Source organism: Pongo abelii, chromosome 4 (assembly GCF_028885655.2).
Source record: "Pongo abelii isolate AG06213 chromosome 4, NHGRI_mPonAbe1-v2.0_pri, whole genome shotgun sequence".
Classification (NCBI taxonomy): Eukaryota; Metazoa; Chordata; class Mammalia; order Primates; family Hominidae; genus Pongo; species Pongo abelii.
The window spans coordinates 88,531,635-88,552,931 of record NC_071989.2 but is presented as its reverse complement, the minus strand read 5'-3'; the positions used below and the strand labels follow the sequence as shown (position 1 = coordinate 88,552,931).

Below are 21,297 nucleotides of genomic sequence, written 5' to 3'. Positions count from 1 at the left end.
CACAGGCTCCTCGTTTGTAGGACTGGATTCATTTGATTAACAAATCTGACAGGTACAACCAGAAAACCAAGAGCCACCCCCCACCTCAACCCCATGCTGTAAAATGTAAGTGGAATAGAAATAATGTAGCCAGCAGCTGTGAGAGAAAGCCAGTGAAACCCCCGGGGAGGGCGTGTATTTGATTCTGCTATACACATTTTTTATTCTCCCCAGTCATTTATCACTAAAACGGAGTGCCATCATAAAATGTTTATTGTTAAAAGTAAATAATAATGCTTTTCTGGGTGATGAGTCTACGACAATACACCTGTCTTGTACTGCCAGTTGTATGTTCATAAATTGGTAGCCCCAGGGGTTCTGCCTGTTTCATAAGTGCTGTTTCTGCAGAATATTTTAACTCTGCTTCACTGAGCAGCTGAGTGGGTTTTTTTTTTCCTTTTACCTTTTTAAAAAATTTTCACTTCTAACAACTATATAGTAGGGAAATTGCCATTTTGAAATTACAGCGTGAGAACAGTGGTCATTTCTCTGTACGTTTTTAAAAATATCTAAATGACAGTGCTGTGCTAAATTGGGTTTAACCCAGCTGGAAGCTTGCATTGTTCTTCAGAGAAGACACAAGTACAGAGACAGTAAGTAAATGTAGGCAACATTTTGGAGCCAGATTCTAGATGCAGAAGAGCTGGTGATTGCCTCAGGAGGCCTTTTATTTCTTTCTCTGTGGTCCAATCCCAGCTGTGAGAACCGTGAGTAGACACCTGTGTGGTTGATAAGCTCCATTTTTTTAGTAGAAACCAGTAAGAGTGTGAAATTAGCACAAAAACTATTTTGCCATGAGTACTCAAACCTTCTAATGCACTTGAGTTTTTTCAGATGTGAAAGCTTCTCTTCTTCAATAAGCAATGTCTCACTTACCATCTCTGTCTCCTTAAATGTGCTTTTCATTTGAACCACATGAAATATTCACAACCTCTTGTCTGACATCACTTCCTACCACGGAAGGTTATGTGGCCCTTATATGTCACCCCACCCTGCTCTGCCCCTGGACAATGAGAGAAAGGAGTGCTTGTTTCCTGCAAAATTTGGCTGGTGATTACTGTGGGTTTTGATTATGGAAATTCACTGCAAGAACCATTTATTGATCACTAGTTTATGTCCTCAACACTATATTTAGGTGATGTAGAGCATATAGAGAAAAAGCATTGTCTGTTCCTGGTGTGCTCAGTGTAAGAGGAAAAGAATTTCTTTCTTTCTTCTTTTGTTTCCCTTCCTCTCTCTCTCTCTCTCTCTCTGTCTCTTTCTCTCTCTCTCTCTTTCTTTCTTTTTTTCTTTAGAGAGAGGTTCTTCCTCTATTGCCCAGGCCGAAGTCATAGCTCACTGCAGCCTCAAACTACTGGGCTCCAGCAATCCTCCTGCTTCAGCCTCCAGCATAGCTAAGACTATGGGTGTGCACCACCACACCTGTTTAGGTTTTGTTTACTTTTTGTAGAGACAGAGGTCTCACCATGTTACCCAGGCTGGTCTCAAACTCCTGGTCTCAAGCAACCCTCCTGCCTTGGACTCCCAAAGTCCTGGGATTGTAAGTATGACACCACCCAGCCAGGAAGAAGATTAACGTTTAGGTGCCTCCTCTCACCTGTCTGTTTCTCAAATGCAGGGCTAGCTCCCTAATCCCTGTAGCACCCAGTAGGAGAGTTTATATGCAGTAGGCATACACGTTTTTCAGACAATTATTTTCTAAATTAATTTCTCATTTGGTCATTGAATTGTTAAAGAGGGCATAAGCATTTGCAAATATTAGATCATCCTGCAAGATTGTAAGAGATGAAAACAACCAGACATTCCTGGACAGTCTAGAGAAGCTATCTCTATTAGGTGTCTGATGGGCACCTGGGGGCCTTTAGTCTCCATTCATATGGAAACTGCATCCCTGGAATGATGCCATCCTGAAACACAAAGGATCAGGAGGTTATGTAAATAAGAATGCTTTCCCCCAGCTGATCAAATAGATTGCCAAAAAGAGATTGCGTTCCAAGTGGATGGGAGCAAGTTTCTCTGAATTCATTGTTTTTCCTTCTTGCATTGCACGGATTCTTTCTTGAGCAGCCCGGTTTAAAAAAAATTTTTATGGGCAACAAAGCATATGATCACAGTGCAAGTGGCCTCTTTCCCCTTTTCTAGATAAGTTAAGAGGGGAAAAATAGCAATGAGCTGCCATATCTGGAAACTACTAAATAGAGAGGGAGACATTATTCAGATAATTTGATGAGAAAAGGAAGGAAGGGAGGGAAGGAGGGAAAGAGGAAAGAAAGGACTGAAGGAGGGAGGAAGGAAAGGTGGGAGGGGAAATTTTATCTGAATTGTCTAAAGCTTTGAAGTTTAGGGGAGTGGGGAGTGCACAACCTAACCTACAGCTTTTCAAAATCCCTAACTCATGCCTTATTATTCAGACGCACAAGGTAGGTTTTCATTTATTTTCTTTCTCCTAAACTCTGTTTTGTTAGTAAAATGTAAATGGCTGCATGAGTTTCTGCAAGGACTTTTCCTGTGGTTTCTATAATTCAGAAATGCATCAGCACTGGGTTCTTGGAGGAAGATTATGTCAAGCAAAGCTGTCAGAGGCATTCGAACCAAAGCAACTCCATCTTAAATAGGAGCCGGGTAAAATGAGGCTGAAACCTACTGGGCTGCATTCCCAGACGGTTAAGGCATTCTAAGTCACGGGATGAGACAGGAGGTCAGCACAAAACACAGATCACAAAGACGTTGCTGGTAAAACAGCTTGCAGTAAAGGAGCCACCAAAACCAAAATGGCAACGAGAGTGACTTTGGTCATCCTCACTGCTATGCTCCCACCAGCACCACGACAGTTTACAAATGCCATGGCAATGTCAGGAAGTTACCCAATGTGGTCTAAAAAAGGAGAGGCATAAATAATCCACCCCTTGTTTAGCATATCATCAAAAAATAACCGTAAAAATGGGCAACCAGCAGCCCATTTTTACTGCTCCGTCTATGGAGTAGCCGTTCTTTTATTCCTTTACTTTCTTAAACTTGCTTTCACTTTGCACTTCGGACTCGCCCTGAATTCTTTCTTGTGAGAGATCCAAGAATCCTTTCTTGGGGTCTGGATTGGGACCCCTTTCCTGTAACAAAGCCACGGTATTACCAAGATCCTTTTTTTGGCCTGACAGAAGATCACTTGGGGAATTGTCATTTTGATGGCTTGTAGATGTGGAGAATAATACATTTAATAATGCAGACTCACCAAGAATCCCAGACTGTGTCTACAGGATACAGTGTTACCAGTTCTGGCACATATGTGATTCTATATTGTCTCTTGATACTTAATTAGTAAAGCCAGGTTCTTCCCCAAGTAGGTAAAACCTAAAAGGATTATTCCTTCCTTGTTTCCAGTATTATTTTGACCAAAAAGAATTCCTTATTTACGAAATACTAGAATGAACTACTTAGAGCTAATAAAACCATTTATCTGGTGTCCTTATGATATTTCAACTAACTTAATGTTCTAGATACCCAAAGCTTGCCCTTCAAACACCAAAGATAAATGAGCTCTGCATCTCTACAGTCTAAAAAGTGAAGAAAAGTTAGCATCTTCTTGATTTAAGGTCACTATTCTAAATACAATGTGTCTAGGAGCTAGACCACAGCTATTGCTAGCCTCTATTCTTTTATGCAAATTAGAAAAAGGCACACCCTCTGGGAGGATGAATTAGAGAGAGCCTTGGGGTGCACATAGCCTTGAGAACACGAACCTGATGAGTGGATGACGTGACACCTTCATGTGACTAAAAGGTGCCCCTCCCCCTGGATGGCTACAGCTCTGTGCAGGGAGCCCTGTGCAGTGACCAACCTGTGCAACTGAGCACAACAGCTTGTGCTGTGCCTCTCCATGGGTGGCCACGAACAGCTGTGCCTTTAGAGTTTCTATAGCTGTTCCACAAACCCAACCGTATCCTTCACCCTTTCTCCATCCTAACCTTCTAATTGTCATCTTCTGGTTTCTTGAAGACTTAGGCTGTGAAGCTTTTAAGAACTTTGTGAAACAAAATATAACTTTATTAAACATAAAAATGAGAAGATCTTGGAGAGTCCTCTAGAGAGTGAAGTGTGTAATCTAGCTAGGAATACACAGGAATTGTTTTGACTGCTAGAGATGATTTCCTTTTGGCTTCTCAGCTATGCTGTGAACATATAAGGTCTGACTACATGAATGTAATTATTCACATTATATACAGTAGTATAAATTATGCATTACTTTTATACTGTAGTGTCACCACAAAAAGTATAGGTTATGATATACAAGGGATTCTTAGAGACCCAAGAAAATACTCGTGATTTAGTGGTAGTAAAAACCCCTTTCTATTCCCCTGCTTCCCTTTATAGCAAAACTTGCCCTTTATGACATCTCTCTACACACTGGGTCTACTTCCTTCTCCCTATTTTCTCCTGAACTACTTCATTCAGTCTTTTCATCCCTACCACCCCACTGAAACAATCCCCACAGTCACAGTCACCTGCAGTCCCCACAATGCCAAGCTCAGTGGTCAGTTTCCAGTCCGCACATTGACATCGCAGCAGCATTTGATACAGCTGAACACTCCCTCTCTCTTGAAACACTCTTCTCACTTAGCTTCTGGGACACCACACTCTCCAGCTCCTTCCTGATTCTCCTGCTGTGTCTTCATTTTCTCGTGGCTGTCCCCCTCCTCTTCCCAGCCTCTGAATAGTGTTTCACCCCGGGGCCCTTTCCTGGGATGTCTTCTCTTCTTTATCTACATCATTTTGTCCACTCCATGGCTTTAAATAAGTCTCTCTACCCCTCTCCTTTTCTGAAATGCAGACTTGTGTGCTGCCTACTCAACATCTCCTCTTGAATATCTAGTAGGCTTCTCAAACTCAACATGTTCAAGACTGAATTTTCCTGCAAAAAAGCAATCGTTCATCCCATAGTCTTCCTCATCTCAGTATATGGCAACCCCATCCTTCCTTTTCTTAAGTCAGAAACTTGAAGTCATCTATGAATCTTTTAATCTTCTCTCACCCCAGTCAGCTCTACCTTCAAAGCACATACTAAATTAAACCATTTCTGACAAGCCCCATTGCTACCCCCATCCAGCCCATCGCCACTTCTCACCTGGACCACTGGAGTAGTCTCCCAACCGTCTCTCTGCATTCACTCTTACTCTCCTACTGTCTGTTCTCCATCGAGCAGCCAATGAGAACCTTGAAAACATAAATCACTATCGTGCCTCTTCTCTGCTCAACACCTTCCGACATCTTCCCATTGTACTGGAGTAAAACCCTATCCCTTTTTCTGCGTGACCCTATCCTCCTTTTCCTCTGTAGCACCTATTGCTCCCTGACGTTCTAGTACGTACGCTTAATTGCTTGATGTCTTTTGTCTCCCTCACTGTTATATCCTCAGCACCTAGAACATTCCTGAATATTACTCATAGTAAGACTCCATGAACATCATCTGTTGAATAAATGCTCGAAAAGAATGACACCCTGTCAATTCAAGAAACTTCCTTTTTTTTTTTTTTTTTTTTGAGAGAGTCTTGTCCTGTCACCTAGGCTGGAGTGCACTGGCACGATCTCGGCTCACCACAACCTCTACCTCTTGGGTTCAAGTGATTCTCCTGCCTCAGCCTCCTGAGTAGCTGGGATTACAGGTGCGTGCCACCACACCTGGCTAATTTTTGTATTTGTAGTAGAGACAGGGCTTCACCACATTGGTCAGGCTGGTATCAAACTCCTGACCTCGTGATCCGCCTGCCTCTGCCTCCCAAAGTGCTGAGATTACAGGCGTAAGCCACTGTGCCCGGCCAATTCAAGAAACTTCTTTTCCACATCAAACATTTGAACCTTAAATATTTTCCCGGACCAGCCCTTATACTTTCTAACTTGCTCCTTGACTTTCTTTTATCCCTTTTTCTCATGGAATTTTACAATCCGCCCCCTCCCCAAGTTCAGCCTCTGGAGGAATTTAGAGCTTCCCTCAGAGCTCCTTGTGATTCTAGAGTGTGATGGAGACTGTGAAGTGCTGCTACAGTCTCCTCCTTCGGAATGAGAGACTTATTCACCCTCCTCACCTCATTATTCCACGCTCTACTACTAGAAGTAATACTGGCAGTCAGCCCCCTCTGTGATTGTTCTCCGCAGAAGACAGCCACCTCGCCAAGATGTGTCTCCCCTTTCTAAGGAAGCCCCAGACCTGATGACTGGCCATATGGATATAAAAGGCACAACCCCCTCAGGGGAACTCTGACTCAGGCATCTCTGAAGGACTATGGGGTCCAGTGCAGCACAGAGTGTGTTGTTACTTTCTGCTGGGAAGACCCACTTCCCAATCAAGGGAGCATTTGGTCCGAGTCCTGAAGAGTGGTTGGTTAAGTGGCAAATACGCAGAGCTGGAGAACGAAGGATTTTTTTTTTTTAATACCTTAAGTTCTAGGATACACGCGCACAATGTGCAGGTTTGTTACATATGTATACGTGTGCCATGTTGGTGTGCTGCACCCATCAACTCATCATTTACCTTAGGTATTTCTCCTAATGCTATCCCTCGCCCAGCCCCCCACCCCCTAACAGGCCCCAGTGTGTGATGTTCTCTGCCCTGTGTCCAAGTGATCTCATTGTTCAATTCCCACCTATGACTGAGAACATGCAGTGTTTGGTTTTCTGTCCTTGTGATAGTTTGCTGAGAATAATGGTTTCCAGCTTCATCCATGTCCCTGCAAAGGACATGAACTCATCCTTTTTTATGGCTGCATGGTATTCTATGGTGTACATGTGCCATATTTTCTTAATCCAGTCTATCATTGATGGGCATTTGCGTTGGTTCCAAGTCTTTGCTATTGTGAATAGTGCTGCAATGAACATACGCGTGCATGTGTCTTTGTAGTAGCATGATTTATAATCCCTTGGGTATATACCCAGTAATGGGATTGCTGGGTCAAATGGTAATTCTAGTTCTAGATCCTTGAGGAATCGCCACACTGTCTTCCACAATGGTTGAACTAATTTACACTCCCACCAACAGTGTAAAAGTGTTCCTATTTGGAGAATGAAGGATTTTTAACTAAGGAAGCTATGAGAATGAAAGACCAATAACAGAAAAGTACAGGGTAGAGGAAATGTGGGAGTTTATCGTGGTTTGAGAGAAGAAAGTATGATGGGGTATGATGAGAGATGAAGGCGTAAATGGAGGTAGAGGTCAGATCACAGTGGCCTGCAAGGTGCTATATACAAGTAGTCAAAATGGCACGACATGTTTTTGAGTAGGGAAGCATAGTGGCCTTGTATCGTCTTGCACCCCTCCATTTTTCCCCTTCTGGCCACAGTCCTGCCCTTCAGACTGTCTGGTTCAAAATAGAGCTGCCACCTTTTTACGGGCCTCACCTCCCTGGTCACAGTGATTGGCCTAGGAGTGGGTGCCTGATTTGGCTCGATCAAAATGAGCTGTTTCCTGGGATATTTAAACTAAAGACCTGCAAGATCTAGTCTCAGTTCGTCTCAAAGCTGCATGTTGTCCAGTGTAACCATAGGAACTGCTGAGATTGTATGAGATCATGGGCTCTGGAATCAGACAGTGTGAATTCCAGTCCCTGCTCTATTACATATTCATTATGAAACACTGAACAAACCACTTAATCTCTTACAGGCTCAGCTTTCTCATCACTAAACTGGAGATACAGGTAATAGTAATATCTACCCCTGGAGGTATTTTTAATTACTTCCACAGTACCTGACACATGGTAAGTTTTAACAGTGGTGATGGAGGAAACATTTGGATGTTTCCACCCAAATTGGAGGAATCAACGAGTCTTGTCTACTGATTAGATATAGAGGTCAGAAGATGGAGGATGGAGGTGAAGCCAAGATGGCTCTAGGTATCTGGCCTGAGCAAGAGAACTGATAACAGTTGGTATTTGGGTTTGACTTTAAGGCAACTGTGGGCTATCTAGATGGAGAGAGGTACAGTGGCATCTTGGAATTTCTAAAATAAAATACATATGTAATATCTTTTAAAAGTCACCTGCCTGGAAATGGAGACAAATCCTTTACTTGGTGATTTATGTACATTTGATTGTCACATCCACCTCACAAAGTAGGTATTATTATCACGCCCATTTTATAGAAGAAAAACAGGGTCAGAGAAGGTAAGTAACATTCCCAAATGGTGAAGCTTGTGAGTCCCAGAGGCAGGATTTGAACCCGGGCCTGTCTGACCAGAGATCCATCCTCTTTATTATAGAGTGTTTCTCCTGTGTTGCCTGGAAGTGTGAGTTAAAGCTGAGAGCATGTGCCATGTGCTCCAGTCCTAACTCTGTCATTTATTATGTTGGACAAATTACTTATTTATGCCTCAGTTTTGATGTTAGAAGTGGAGGTAATAATAGGACTTTCTTCCTAGGAGTTCATGAAAATTTAATAGTTAATATGTCCAGAGTGCATAGAACATGCTCTATCACATACTAATGACATCATTAAATGGGACAGGATGGGGCCTTATTTATTTATTTATTTATTTATTTATTTATTTATTTATTTAATTTGTGAGACAAGGTCTCATTCTCTTGCCCATGCTGGAGTACAGTGGCACAGTCTTGGCTCACTGCAGCCTCAACCTTCCCTGGGCTCAAGTGATCCTCCCACCTCAGCCTCCTGAGTAGCTGGGACTACAGGCAAGCACCACCATGCCTGGCTAATTTTTGTATTTTTTGTAAAGACAGGGTTTTGCCATGTTGTCCAGGCTGGTCTCAAGCTCCTGGGCTCAAGCAGTCTGCCCACCTCGGCCTCCCAAAGTGTTGGGATTACAGGAGTGAGCCACCACATCTGGCCCGGGGTGGGACTTTAAACAGAAAAAGGACGTGAGCATGGAGCTCTGGCCTGAGCGGGAGTGAACAATGCTACATTGAGGAGAGAACGTTAAAGGAGACCCAGCTCTTGGAGTGAGGCCTTAAGCTTCGGGAGTTGAAACAATGACCTCCCATTAAAATCCTTGGAGTCACAGGGAGAAACAGAGTTCTAGAATTGGACCTAAATCTGTTCATTCTTATTTTTCCTATTTTTGGCTACCTGAAGAAACCAACAATATTTGTTCCCTGGGTATCTTGAAGTTCACCATAAATAATACCACTGGGTTTAGAAAACTGTGTATTCAGTTCCTCAGAGAATGGAATATCTAATTACGTGTCTGTGTTTACATGGAACAGGTAGTCCAATCCACGAAAGTGTGAGAACCATGAGCCTAGTCTCCACCTCAGGAGTCGCCCGAGGAAACTGATGCTAAAAATCCAAGTTGCAAATCAAAATATTAGAAAAATCAACCCATGCTCTAGACTTGGAAGCCCGACACTTAGATCATCTCTCTCTGAGCAGAGCCAGCTGTTGGCCCCCACAGGTGAGTGTCAGTGACATTCTGACACAGGAAAGGTCAACAGGTGCCCCAGGACCACATCCACCTGGTTAGAAGCTCTGCTGGGTTTGGTCTGGGAGAGACCCACTGCCTCAAGAGAATTTGCTACAGGGAAAGCCCCCTGGGTAACCATGAAGATGTGATATGTTATGTCAGCATGAAGATAGAGGGATATTGTAGAAGACCTTATGGGGTTTGTAATGGGGAAGGTGGACAGGGGAGGTGGGAATAAATATTGCAACAAAGTACAAAGTATCTTTTCTCTCTTGTGTGTGTGGAAATGTGCTCTTTGGGGCATTAAAATCCTACCAGTGTACCCCCATGCCCTTCCTCCCAAGATGAGCTCAGGGAGATGTACTTTTGTGTTGCAGTCAGCAGGCTGATAATCACCTACATCATGGATCATGTACTTAAGGCTGAAAAATAGCAGCCTTTCCTATCCCATCATGGAAAGGGCATTTTGAACCACAAAGGCTGTGTCCTTGGTAATAAACATCAGAAATAACCATTTGAATAAATTACATGTGTGTAGCATGTGATTTTACAGAATGCTTCCACATGTATTACTATCTCATTTAATTCCATTTTTGTACAAATGTGTTATACACTTGGGTAATTCTCTGAATTCTCCATTTCACGCATTTGGATTAGTGGCAGGGATGTAATGGCACTCAGATGACATCAGGGCCTGTTTGCTTTATGGCAGTAATGAGCATTTATAGGGCATTTCACAGTTTATGTACAGCTTAAATACATTTATTAGACCTCATTTGATCCTCACAGTAACTTTATGAGGTAAGATGGATATTGTTCCTATCATAGACTTTCATGCATAATATTAACTGTCTTTGCTTCTCTGCATCTAACTCTAGACTGCAAGTTCCACAAGGATTATAGCGTTTTGATGTATTTTTTACTGTTTCATCACAGTGCTCAGTAACTCTTTGTTTAATTGACTTTGACAGTATTATAATTGCCCCCATATTTGTGATCAATGAAGAAACTGAGGCTTTCAGAAGGATTTATCTTGCCCAAGGTCACACAACTGGGAGTGAAAGCCCTTGAATTCACATCTTGTCACTGTCACTGCCTGTCCAAATGGTCACAAATTGAGGCTATCTGGCCGGTAAGAAGTCCCTTTATCCTGCTATAATATTCTTGGTGGCTCTGTGTCATTATGCTGAACTCAGTTTCCCCTCAAGCAGATGCAGGTGCAGATGCAGACGGCATAGGGCACATAGCCACAGACTTTGCTCAGACAGGACTGAAAGATTTGAAACCTTAGGGAGAGAGGTGGAAAGGAGTTGGGGAGGCAGTGGCAATGATTTGAAAACTATAACCAATTTTCTCTCTCCTAGGAGTTGGAGACTTGGAATTCCCTTTGGTGCAGAAACTATTCCTTCATGAGAAGAAGTCCTTAAATAGGCTCTTTAGGTAAGAGATATAAGAGATATAAAGCAAATGCCTTGTGGGGAAAAACTGTGAACGAATCCAAATATAGGTATTTTGGCTCAGAAACATGTTTCTGTTTTGTAATACATGTTATTATGTGCATAGCTCCTTGATGGAGAGCAATTTATTTTTCTCCTGGCAGGGACTGGTGAAATATATAAATGAAAACACTACTCTAGTTTCTTGGCATGGAGAGGACTATATTTGCCAACCTCCCTGCCATGTAACTGGGTTTTGGCCTAAGGGATGTAGGCAGACATGGGGGGGCTCAACATCACTGATCATTAGAGAAATGCAAATCAAAACCACAATGAAATACCATCTCATAACAGTCAGAACGGCAATTATTAAAAACTCAAGAAACAGATGCTGGCAAGGCTGTGGAGAAATAGGAACACTTTTACACTGTTTGTGGGAATGTAAATTAGTTCAACCATTGTGGAAGACAGTGTGGTGATTCCTCAAAGATCTAGAACCAGAAATATCATTTGACCCAGCAGTCCCATTACTGGGTATACACCCCCCAAAATATCAATCATTCTGTTATAAAGGTACATGCATGCATATGTTCATTGCAGCACTATTCACAACAGCAAAGACATGGAATCAACCCAAATGCCCATCAATGATAGACTGGATAAAGAAAATGTGGTACATATACACCATAGAATACTATGCAACCATAAAAAGGAATGAGATCATGGCCTCAGCAGGGATTTGGGTGGAGCTAGAAGCCATTATCCTCAGCAAACTAACACAGGAACAGAAAATCAAACACCACATGTTCTCGTTATAAGTGTGAACTGAACAATGAGAACACATGGATGCAGGGAGGAGAACAACACACATTGGGGCCTGTCGGGAAGGTGGAGGGAGGGAGAGCATCAGGATAAATAGCTAATGCATGCGGGGCTTAATACCTAGGTGATGGGTTGATAGGTGCAGCAAACCACCATGGCACACGTTTAGCTATATAACAAACCTGCACATCCTGCACATGTACCCCAGAACTTAAAATAAAATAAAGAAATCTCTCCTTCCCACCTTTTCTCCCCCATCACCCCATGCAACCATTGGTCTACTTTGTCACTGTGAGTTAGTTTGCATTTTCTAAAATTTTATATAAATGGACTCATACAGTATGCACTCTTTTTGTCTGGCTTCTTTCATTCAGCATAATGATTTTGAGATTCATCCATTTTGATGAGTGTATCATTAGTTTGTTCATTTTCATTGCTGAATCATATTCTATTGTATTGTATTCTATTGGGTGGGCACACCACATTTGTGTATCCATTCACCTGCTGATGGACATTTGGGTTGCCCTTTGGGTTATCCCAAGGATGCTGATTTTCTTTATTTTTTTTTAGAAGTTTTCTGATGTTAGCTCTTACATTTCAGGTCTATGATTCAGTAAGGTATGAGCTGAAGTTCACGTTTTTGCATAAGGCTATCCAACCATTTCAGCACCATTTTTTGAAAATATTATTTTTTCCCTAATTGCCTTGGCATCTTTGTCAAAAAATCAATTGGCTGTACATGTATGGGTGTATTTTTGGACTCTATTCTATTCCTTTGATTTATATATATATGTATATATGTGTATATATATATGTGTATATATATGTGTGTGTGTATATATATATATATATATTTTTTTTTTTTTTTTGAGACAGAGTCTTGCTCTGTCACCCAGGCTGGAGTGCAGTGGCATGATCTCAGCTCACTGCAACCTCTGCCTCCAGGGTCAAGCAATTCTCATGCCTCAGCCACCTGAGTAACTGGGATTACAGGCATGTGCCACCATGCCCAGCTAATTTTTGTAGTTTTAGTAGAGACGAGGTTTCACCATGTTGGCTAGGCTGGCCTCAAACTCCTGGCCTCTAATGATCCACCCACCTCGGCCTCTCACCACGCCCAGCTGATGTGTAGCTTTACATATGTACCAATCCACATTGATAATATATCTTTACACCAACATCACACTGTTTTGATCATATTAACTTTCTGAAAAGCCTTAAAATCAAGTAGCTTAAGACTTTCAGCTTAGTTCATTTTCAAAATTATTTTGGCTATACTAAGTCTTTTGTATTTTCATATACATTTTAGTTTCAGTTTGTAAATTTCTAACAACAACAAAAAATCTTAGCTAGACACAGTGGCGAGCACCTGTAGTCGCAGCTACTCAAGAGGCTGAGGCGGAAGGAACGCTTGAGGCTAGCAGTTCGAGACCGGCCTGGGTAACGTAGACCTAGTCTTTAAATAAATAAATAAATAAATAATAAATGAATAAATAAAATAAGAATTAAAAATTTTGCTGGGGTTTAAATTAGGATTGGGTTGAACCATCGGTCAATTTTAGAATTGACACTTTAATGATATTGAATCCTCTGATCCATAAGCATGGCTTATCTCTTCATTTGTTTAGGTTTTCTTTTAAGTTCTCTCAGCTGTATTTTGTAGTTTTCAGTGTACATATCTTGCATGACTTTCACTAGACTTATCTCTACATAATTCATATTTTTTGATGCAACAGTAAATGGTATGTTTTAAGTCATTTCATGATTGTTCATTGATAGTATTTAGAAATGACATTGGTGTTGATATATTGATCTTGTACTATACAACCTTGCTAAATTCACTTTTATAAATTCTTATAACTGTTTTGTAGATTAAGATTTTCTCACAGGCAATCATGTTGTTTGCCAATAAGGATAGTTTTATTTCTTCCTTTTACATCTGTATACCTTTTATTTCTATTTCTTCCCTTTTGCTAGGACCTCCAGAAAAAAAATGTTAAGTAGAAGTAGTGAGTGTGCATATCCTGCTCGTTTCTAATCTTAGTAGAAAAGAATTCAGTCTTTTCATGATTATGATGTTAGCTGGATGTTTTTCATAGATGTTTTTCACATTGAAAAAGTCCCTACTATTCCTGGTTTTGGGTGGGGGGAGGTTGATCATGATTGGATGTTTAATTTTGACAGAAGGTTTTTTGATGTTCATATGGTTTTCCTTTTTGAATATTTTAGTGTAGCAAAGTAGTAATTGATTTTTCAGTGTTAAACCTTGCATTCTTGGGGATAAACTCTATTTCATTATGATGTATTATCTGCTGCTAATCCCCATTCAGTGTATTTTTCATCTCAAACATTATTCTTTCATCACCAAAATTTTGATTTGGGTTTTTTGTCTTCCATTTCCCTCTTCATCATGCTCATGCTTTCCTCTCCCTTCTATAGCATATAGGGGATACTTATAAAGGCCATTTTAATGTCTTTGTATACTAATTTAGTCATTTTTGTCATTCCTGGGTCTGCTCTTATTGGTTGCATTTCCTCCTGGCCATAAGCCACATTTTCTGCTTCTTTGCCACTTTTGGTTAGGTGACAGACATTGTGAACTTTACCTTTTGGGTTTTGTTGTTGTTTGTTTGTCATAATATAGTCCTTTAAATATTTTCAACTTTGTTCTGAGACTCAGCTAAGCCAGTTGGAAACGGTTTGGTCCATTTGAGGCTTGTTTTTCAGCTTTCCCAGGTGAGTCTAGAGCAGTCTAGGTTGGTTTGGCCCATCCATCTCAAGGCTCTACTTTGTAGTCCATGTGCTAGGAGACCTTTCCATTCTGACTACTAAGAGCTGGTGTAATTTCTGAAGATCATTCCCTCTGCTTCTTTCTGGAGGTTCTTTTTCTGGCCATAGCAATTTTCTCACTTGCATTAGCTGATTTAGACTCAGCTAGACTGTGGGAGAACCTCTTGCAGACTCAGAGCATTCACTTTATTCAGCCGTCTCCTTTCCAGCAATCTGTCCTGTGTGTTCTAGCCACTGGCCTCCCCAAACTCTACACTTTGTCTCTTCAACCCAGAGAGGCCATCAGCACCTCTTTGATTCTCCTGCCCAGTGCTGCAGCCTGGTTACTCTGCCCAGCCTTGAACTGGGGCACTTGGAGGGCTCATCTCATCTGCTTCCTTCACTCAAGGATCATGGTCCTTTATTGCCTATGGTCCCATGTTTGGAAACTCTTGCTTTGCATATTTTGTCCTGGTTTCTATTTGGTTGAGACAAGAAGTAGAAGTTTTGTCCTTGTTTTTCTGTTTTGTTTTGTTTTGATTTTAGAGACAGGGTTTCACTCTATCACCTAAACTGGAATGCAGTGGTGCAATCATGGCTCATTACAGTCTGACTCTCCTGGGCTCAAGGAATCCTTTCATCTCAGCCTCCAACTCACACCTGTAGCTTGGACTACAGGTATGCCACCACACCTGGCTATTTTTTTTTTTTTTTTTGGAGAGATAGAATCTCGCTATGCTGCCCAGGCTGGTCTTAAACTCCTGCCTCAAGCGATCCTCCCACCTCAGCCTCCCAATGTTAGGATTACAGGCATGAGCCACTATGCCCAGCCTGTCTTTGTTCTTGAGAAGTTATTTGACAATTACTCATAGAAGATGAAGAGTTAATGTTGCTAGGATATCTACAGAGTAAACAACATTTACCTTAACCCACATGTAGGGGAGACTGGAAAGGAGCTGCACTAAGCTTGGCAGACATTCACCATGAACTGTACTATTGATGTCTTACCTACCAGAGATGCCTTCTAAACACTGAAAAGCACAGAGGGCTCATGTTGGACTATTAAATCCCATTGGAGTCTTAAGCCCCAGGGCTAGGCCGTGTTTTCTCCTAATGAAAGTGAATCTTCCCTTCATAAAGTCATCCTGAAGGAAGTTGATTCCAAAGCAAGAAATAAGAACTAGAGGTCAGGCGTGGAGGCCCAAGCCTGTAATCCCAGCACTTTGGGAGGCTGAGGTGGGAAGATCATGAGGTTAGGAGTTCGAGACCAGCCTGACCAACATGGTGAAACCCCGTCTCTACTAAAAGATACAAAAAAATTAGCCAGGCATGGTGGCAGGTGCCTGTAGTCACAGATCCTCGGGAGGCTGGGGCAGGAGAATCTCTTGAACCCGGGAAGTGGAGGTTGCAATGAGCCAAGATCATGCCATTGCACTCCATCCTGGGTGACAGGGTGAGATTCCATCAAAAAAAAAAAATACAAAAATACAAAATTAGCTGGGCGTGGTGGCATGCACCTATAATCCCAGCTACTCAGGAGCCTGAGGCAGGAGAATCACTTGAACCTGGGAGGCAGAGGTTGCAGTGAGCCGAGATCATGCCACTGCACTCCAGCCTGGGCGACAGAGCAAGACTCCATCTCAAAAAAAGAAAAAAAAGAAAAGAAAAGATAAAAAAGAACTAGAGAAAAAAGTCTTGGATTGAAGGGAGAGAGAAGCATTTTACAACAGCAGGAAACTCCTGAGTTAGTCTCCATGTTTAACACCTGCATTCTCTGTTCTACCTGAACTCGCAGTTCTCTATGGTTCTGAGGAAAATTAAAGAAAGAACTCATTCCCTGCTAAAGTCAGTGGTGCTTTCCTTGCCAGTCTCCATTCCCACTGGCCCTGAAGGAGGATTGCATGCAGGTAATTCCAGCTGCAAGGGGACAACAGAGGAAGGCCCCTGGGTCTGGAAACTCAATGAAGAGGCTGAAGCCAGAGACCCTGTGCAGACATTTTTATGAGCCCTCATAAGGAAGCACCCCAGGGGCCATTTAGCAGCAATATGGAAACGCTTTGAGATGGCGAAGTTCCTAGACTCAACTGGATGGGATATGGAAGTGTGGTAATTAGTCTAGCTATTAATAGGTGTGTTTCTTTATTTATCATCCCTGGATAATTGTTCCTAGACATATTGTTATACACATACACACAATTAAGTATCCTGGTTCAGATACTACTGGGAGTACCCACTGATATCCTTTAGGTTAAGATCAGAATACCTCCCCGCCAGGGCCAAGTGCAGTGGCTCATTCCTGTAATCCTAGCATAATGGGAGGCCAAGGCAGGAGGATCACTTGAGGCCAGGAGTTCTAGACCAGCCTGGGCAGCATAGTGAGACCCTATCTCTATTTTAAAAATAATAAAATAAAAAACAAAAACACCCAAAATGCTTCTCTCAATTCACAACACACACAGAGATGTGCAAAGACAATGGTTTTCAACCTTAGCTGCATATCAGGAACACCTGGGAAGTGTGTGTTTGTTTGTTTGACTGAGTCTCGCTCTGTCACCCAGGCTGGAGTGCAATGGTGCGATCTTGGATCTCGGCTCACTGCAACCTCCGCCTCCCGGTTTCAAGTAATTCTCCTCAGCCTCCCAAGTAGCTGGGATTACAGGCACCGGCCACAATGCCCAGCTAATTTTTTGTATTTTTGTAGAGACAGGGTTTCACCATGTTGCCCAGGCTGGTCTTGAACTCCTGACCTCAGGTGATCCACCCGCCTTGGCCTCCCAAAGTGTTGGGATTACAGGCGTGAGCCACCGTGCCCAGCCTGGGAGTTTTTTTTTTTTTTTAAAGACCAGTGACTGTGCCCACCCCGAGAAACTCTACTTCAAATTGGCCTGGTGGGTAGCTCAGACATCTGCATTTTCAGAAGTTTTCAAGTAATTCTAATGGCCAAGTAGGATGAAGAACCACTGCTCTAGGCCTTTGAGGCATGTGCTGCTGAGCTGTACAAAGCCATCCATGTCATCTGGCTGTGGATAGTAGAACTACTGGTCTCCTTCCTCTTCATTTCCTCTCTTCCTCTTCCAGGGTCCATTGCAGGCTGCCTGGTGACCACTGCTCCTCTCACACATACCCTCTCTCCTCCCGTTTCCTATTTGTTCTCATTTATCTCTTCTGTTGGACTATTTCACCTTTTAGCTCTATGGGCTAAAAGACTAACCCTACATAGTCAAGGACGGCCAATCAGAGAGCTGCTTTCCTTCTAGTTGGCAGCCTGGCCAACCACAGCACATTGGCTGTGAAATTCAGAGCCTTACCCCTGCCAGCTGGTCTTCAGAAGGTAATCACCTTATTCCAGGTTGCCCAGGACTTTCCTGCTTTCAGTATTAAAAGTCCTGTATCCTGCAAACTCCCTCACACCCCACTCCCCCATCCCCCATTTCCCAGCAAATGGGATGTTTGGTCTCTCTAACCCTGTGTATTAGTCCATTTTCACACTGCTATAAGGATACTACCTGAGACTAGGTAATTTATAAACAAAAGAAGTTTAATTGACTCACAGTTCTGCATGGTTGGGGAGGCCTCAGGAAACTTCCAATCATGGCAGAAGACAAAGGGGAAGCAGGAACCTTCTTCATAATGCACCAGGAAAGAGAGAGCAAAAGAGCGAGGAAGTGCCACACTTAAAACCATCAACTCTCATGAGATCTCTGTCACTATCATGAGAGCATGGGGGAAGCCATCATCGTGATCCAATCACTTCCCACCAGGTCAATCCCCTGACATATGGGGATTACAGTTCAAGATGAGATTTGGGTGGGGACACAGAGCCAAACCATATCACCCTGGGTGTCAATGTGTAACTTCTTTCCTTCCAATAGATGTCTTTGAGCACATTCAAAGTGTAAGTCCATCTGAGTACTTGAGCATGGAAGTGGCAGTTTCCCAGATGACCTAAGATTTGCCATGCTCATTATCAAATCTTTATTCCATTCCAAATCTAAATTTCCATGGTTTATTTTAAATGGTAAAATGTTCATGTTCTGAGGCAGTAAATGTGTCAGAATCAAATACACACATAGAGTAGCATATGTTTGCCTGAGGCAAATAAAATGAGATTTTGTAACTGTTAGTCTTAGTATGGGAAGCATACTTTTAAAATGAGGACTATTCTTTTTTGTGCAGGATTTGGTACAAATTGTAAAGAAATATATAAAGAATAACAATGTGTGTACACTTTACATTTGAAAAATGTTATTCACCCACAACTAGCAAAATACACTCTCTGAGCTGATTTTCCAGTGTTGGCAACAGACTTGATGCCCCATCCACATTCCCCCATCAAGTACCACGTGGGGCCAAGGACAGGAATCTGGAGCAGAGAATGCTGGGGTGGGGGCGCAGAGCGATGCTCACAGATTCACACAAGTCTAGAAGTGGCAGCATGCAGGCAGCGTAGGCCTCTGAAGGACACTAGGAAAGAGATATTCCACCATCTGTGAGTCATCACTTTTTTTATTACTGTGTCCCTGGACATTTTTTTACAAATGCATATACTCCCCATAGGGATATGCATCTTTGTATGAATGGGATTATCAGCTCATGTGCCTCCTAACAAGAGAAATAAGCAGTGTGAAAGCTCTGGATCTAAAAGAGGGAAAATTATAGAGAGGGAGGGGAAAGAGGTACACCGTGATATTAAATTAAGGGCAAAATGTAGAGTTGAAAGACTTGGGAGAGAAGATATTGATTGGGATATATTATATCATTCACGGTCCAGTCTGGAAAAATTAAGAATTTTAAACAGAGAGAACTTAATTCAGGAATGGAAGATCAAAGGAGCCAAACAGAATTTGAGGTGGAAACTCAGAAATTAGGAACTGCAGGAAGCCACAGACCTTCTAGGCTGGAGAGACAAAGGGTGAACACCTGGGCACCTAGAGCCCCTGACAGAAGCTGGAATTGTGGTGGGCTTGTCTGGCAGGAGCTGAAGCCGCATAGGAGACTGAGTCACAGCTACGGACATCAGCCAAAGCTGAGATGGGGGAAGAGAGGGAAAGAACTGGCCTCACTCTCCTGCCTTGCAAACTCAACCATGCCTCTCATTGGCTGGACCCAGGCAGAGCCGGGGAGACAGATGCAGAGTAGGGGGTTGGCAAAAAGTGGATCTGAGAGCAAGCAAGCCCAAGACTGACAGACACCACACACAGCTATTTCACTGCTTCACGACTTATTCAAGGGCTGACTGCCTTGCCAGCAGCATGCTCTGAGCGCTGGAGTGTTCCAGCCTTAGACTTCAAAATACAACCTTACACTCCCAACTCTGTTTTCCCAAACTAGAAATAAGTTTATGGCCTCTGTGATCCAGAGCATTAAGAGGTCAATTCATTGAATTCCTACCAGTTATGGTGGTGATGGTAGAAACAAAGGTGGCTAAGATTCAAGAGACTCTGAGAGTTCCCCAATTTATTTTATATTTATTTATTTATTTATTTATTTATTTATTTTTGAGATGGAGTCTCGCTCTGTCAGCCAGGCTGGAGTGCAATGGCACGATAGCTCATTGCAACCTCTGCCTCCCGGGTTCAAGCAATTCTCCTGCCTCAGCCTCCCAAGTAGCTGGGATTACAGGCACACACCACCATGACTGGCTAATTTTTGTATTTTTAATAGAGACAGGGTTTCACCATGTTGGCCAGGCTGGTCTTGAACTTCTGACCTCAGGTGATCCGCCCGCCTCGGCCTCCCAAAGTGCTGCGATTACAGGTTTGAGCCACCCACTCAGCTGTTTCGGTAAGAATAGCCTGCTGCCTTCACTTGGCAAATGTATGCTTACCCTGCTAGACTCAACTTGGTCATCTTCTCCTCCATAGAGGCTTTCCTGAGCTCCCCGGCTGAATTTAGTGTCCTCTCCAGTGCTACAATTGCATTATCTCTAGGTTAGCATTCATCTCACTATTTAGGAATTACCTGTTTACATGCCTGTCTTTGACAATACTCTGCAACTTCCCAGGACTGCCTCCTAGAGGTGCTCTTGCTTCTGGCACTGGTGTCCATGGGACACTGCTGCAGTTGTCTGCTCCCGGAAGCTCAGTGTGTCTTGGCCACTCTCCACTACTCTTTCCAGCTGCTTCCTCATGGTTTTCTCCACAAATTGAAGTCATGAGCAGGTATGTTTAAAAGAAGAATCTAGGTCAGATGCCAATGTTGCTCAGGAAGCAGGCTACTGAGTTCTAGTTTTTACTTTAGGAAGGAAGTACTCATAACCTGGAACTCAATGTGGAAGGATTTACAAAACCTACTGGGCACAGGAGTGTTCATACCAGCATTATTCATGCTATCTGCAAATTGGAAACTACCCAAATGCCCATCAACATTAGAACAGATATATCAATCAATTCTGGCATATTTTAACACAATGGAATAACATTCAGCAATGAAATGAATGAAGTCCAACTACAGGAAACAAGATGGATGGATCTCACAAACATTATGCTGAGAATAAAAGCCCAACACCAAAGTGTCTGCAGTATATGATTCCATTTAAATAAGACTAAAGAGTAGGCAAAACTAATATATGGTGACAGAATTCAGAACAGCAGTTAGCCTTGTGGAATTACTATCTGCAAGGGTGTACTAGAAAGCCTTCTAGGGTGTTGGCAGTTTTCTAGATAGTGATCTGGGTCCTGGTTCACAGTTGTTTTCACTGTATATAAATTCAATGAGCTATGTGCTTATGAGGTGTGTACTTTTCTGTAGGCGTGTTATATTTTAATTAAAGAGTTTACTGAAAAATATGTTCTGGGAAGCTACATAAATGATAAATATAACCAACTGTCA

At 42.4% G+C, this 21,297-nt stretch overlaps 1 long non-coding RNA gene across 8 annotated transcripts in view; it reads left to right on the top strand.

The window, feature by feature from the left end:
- Window positions 1-6,951: 6,951 nt before the first annotated feature.
- LOC129059443 (uncharacterized) overlaps window positions 6,952-21,297 on the top strand; it is a 50,319-nt gene continuing 35,973 nt past the window's right edge. For 2 of the 8 annotated variants that reach the window (XR_008525338.2, XR_008525336.2), the window contains exons 1-4: window positions 6,952-7,721; window positions 9,243-9,430; window positions 10,804-10,879; window positions 13,047-13,137. This is a non-coding gene — a long non-coding RNA (uncharacterized LOC129059443). Of the gene's footprint in view, window positions 7,722-9,242; window positions 9,431-10,803; window positions 10,880-13,046; window positions 13,138-20,470; window positions 20,628-21,297 lie in introns of all 8 variants that reach the window. The other 6 variants (XR_008525329.2, XR_008525332.2, XR_008525339.2 and 3 more) reach the window with 6 other exon arrangements.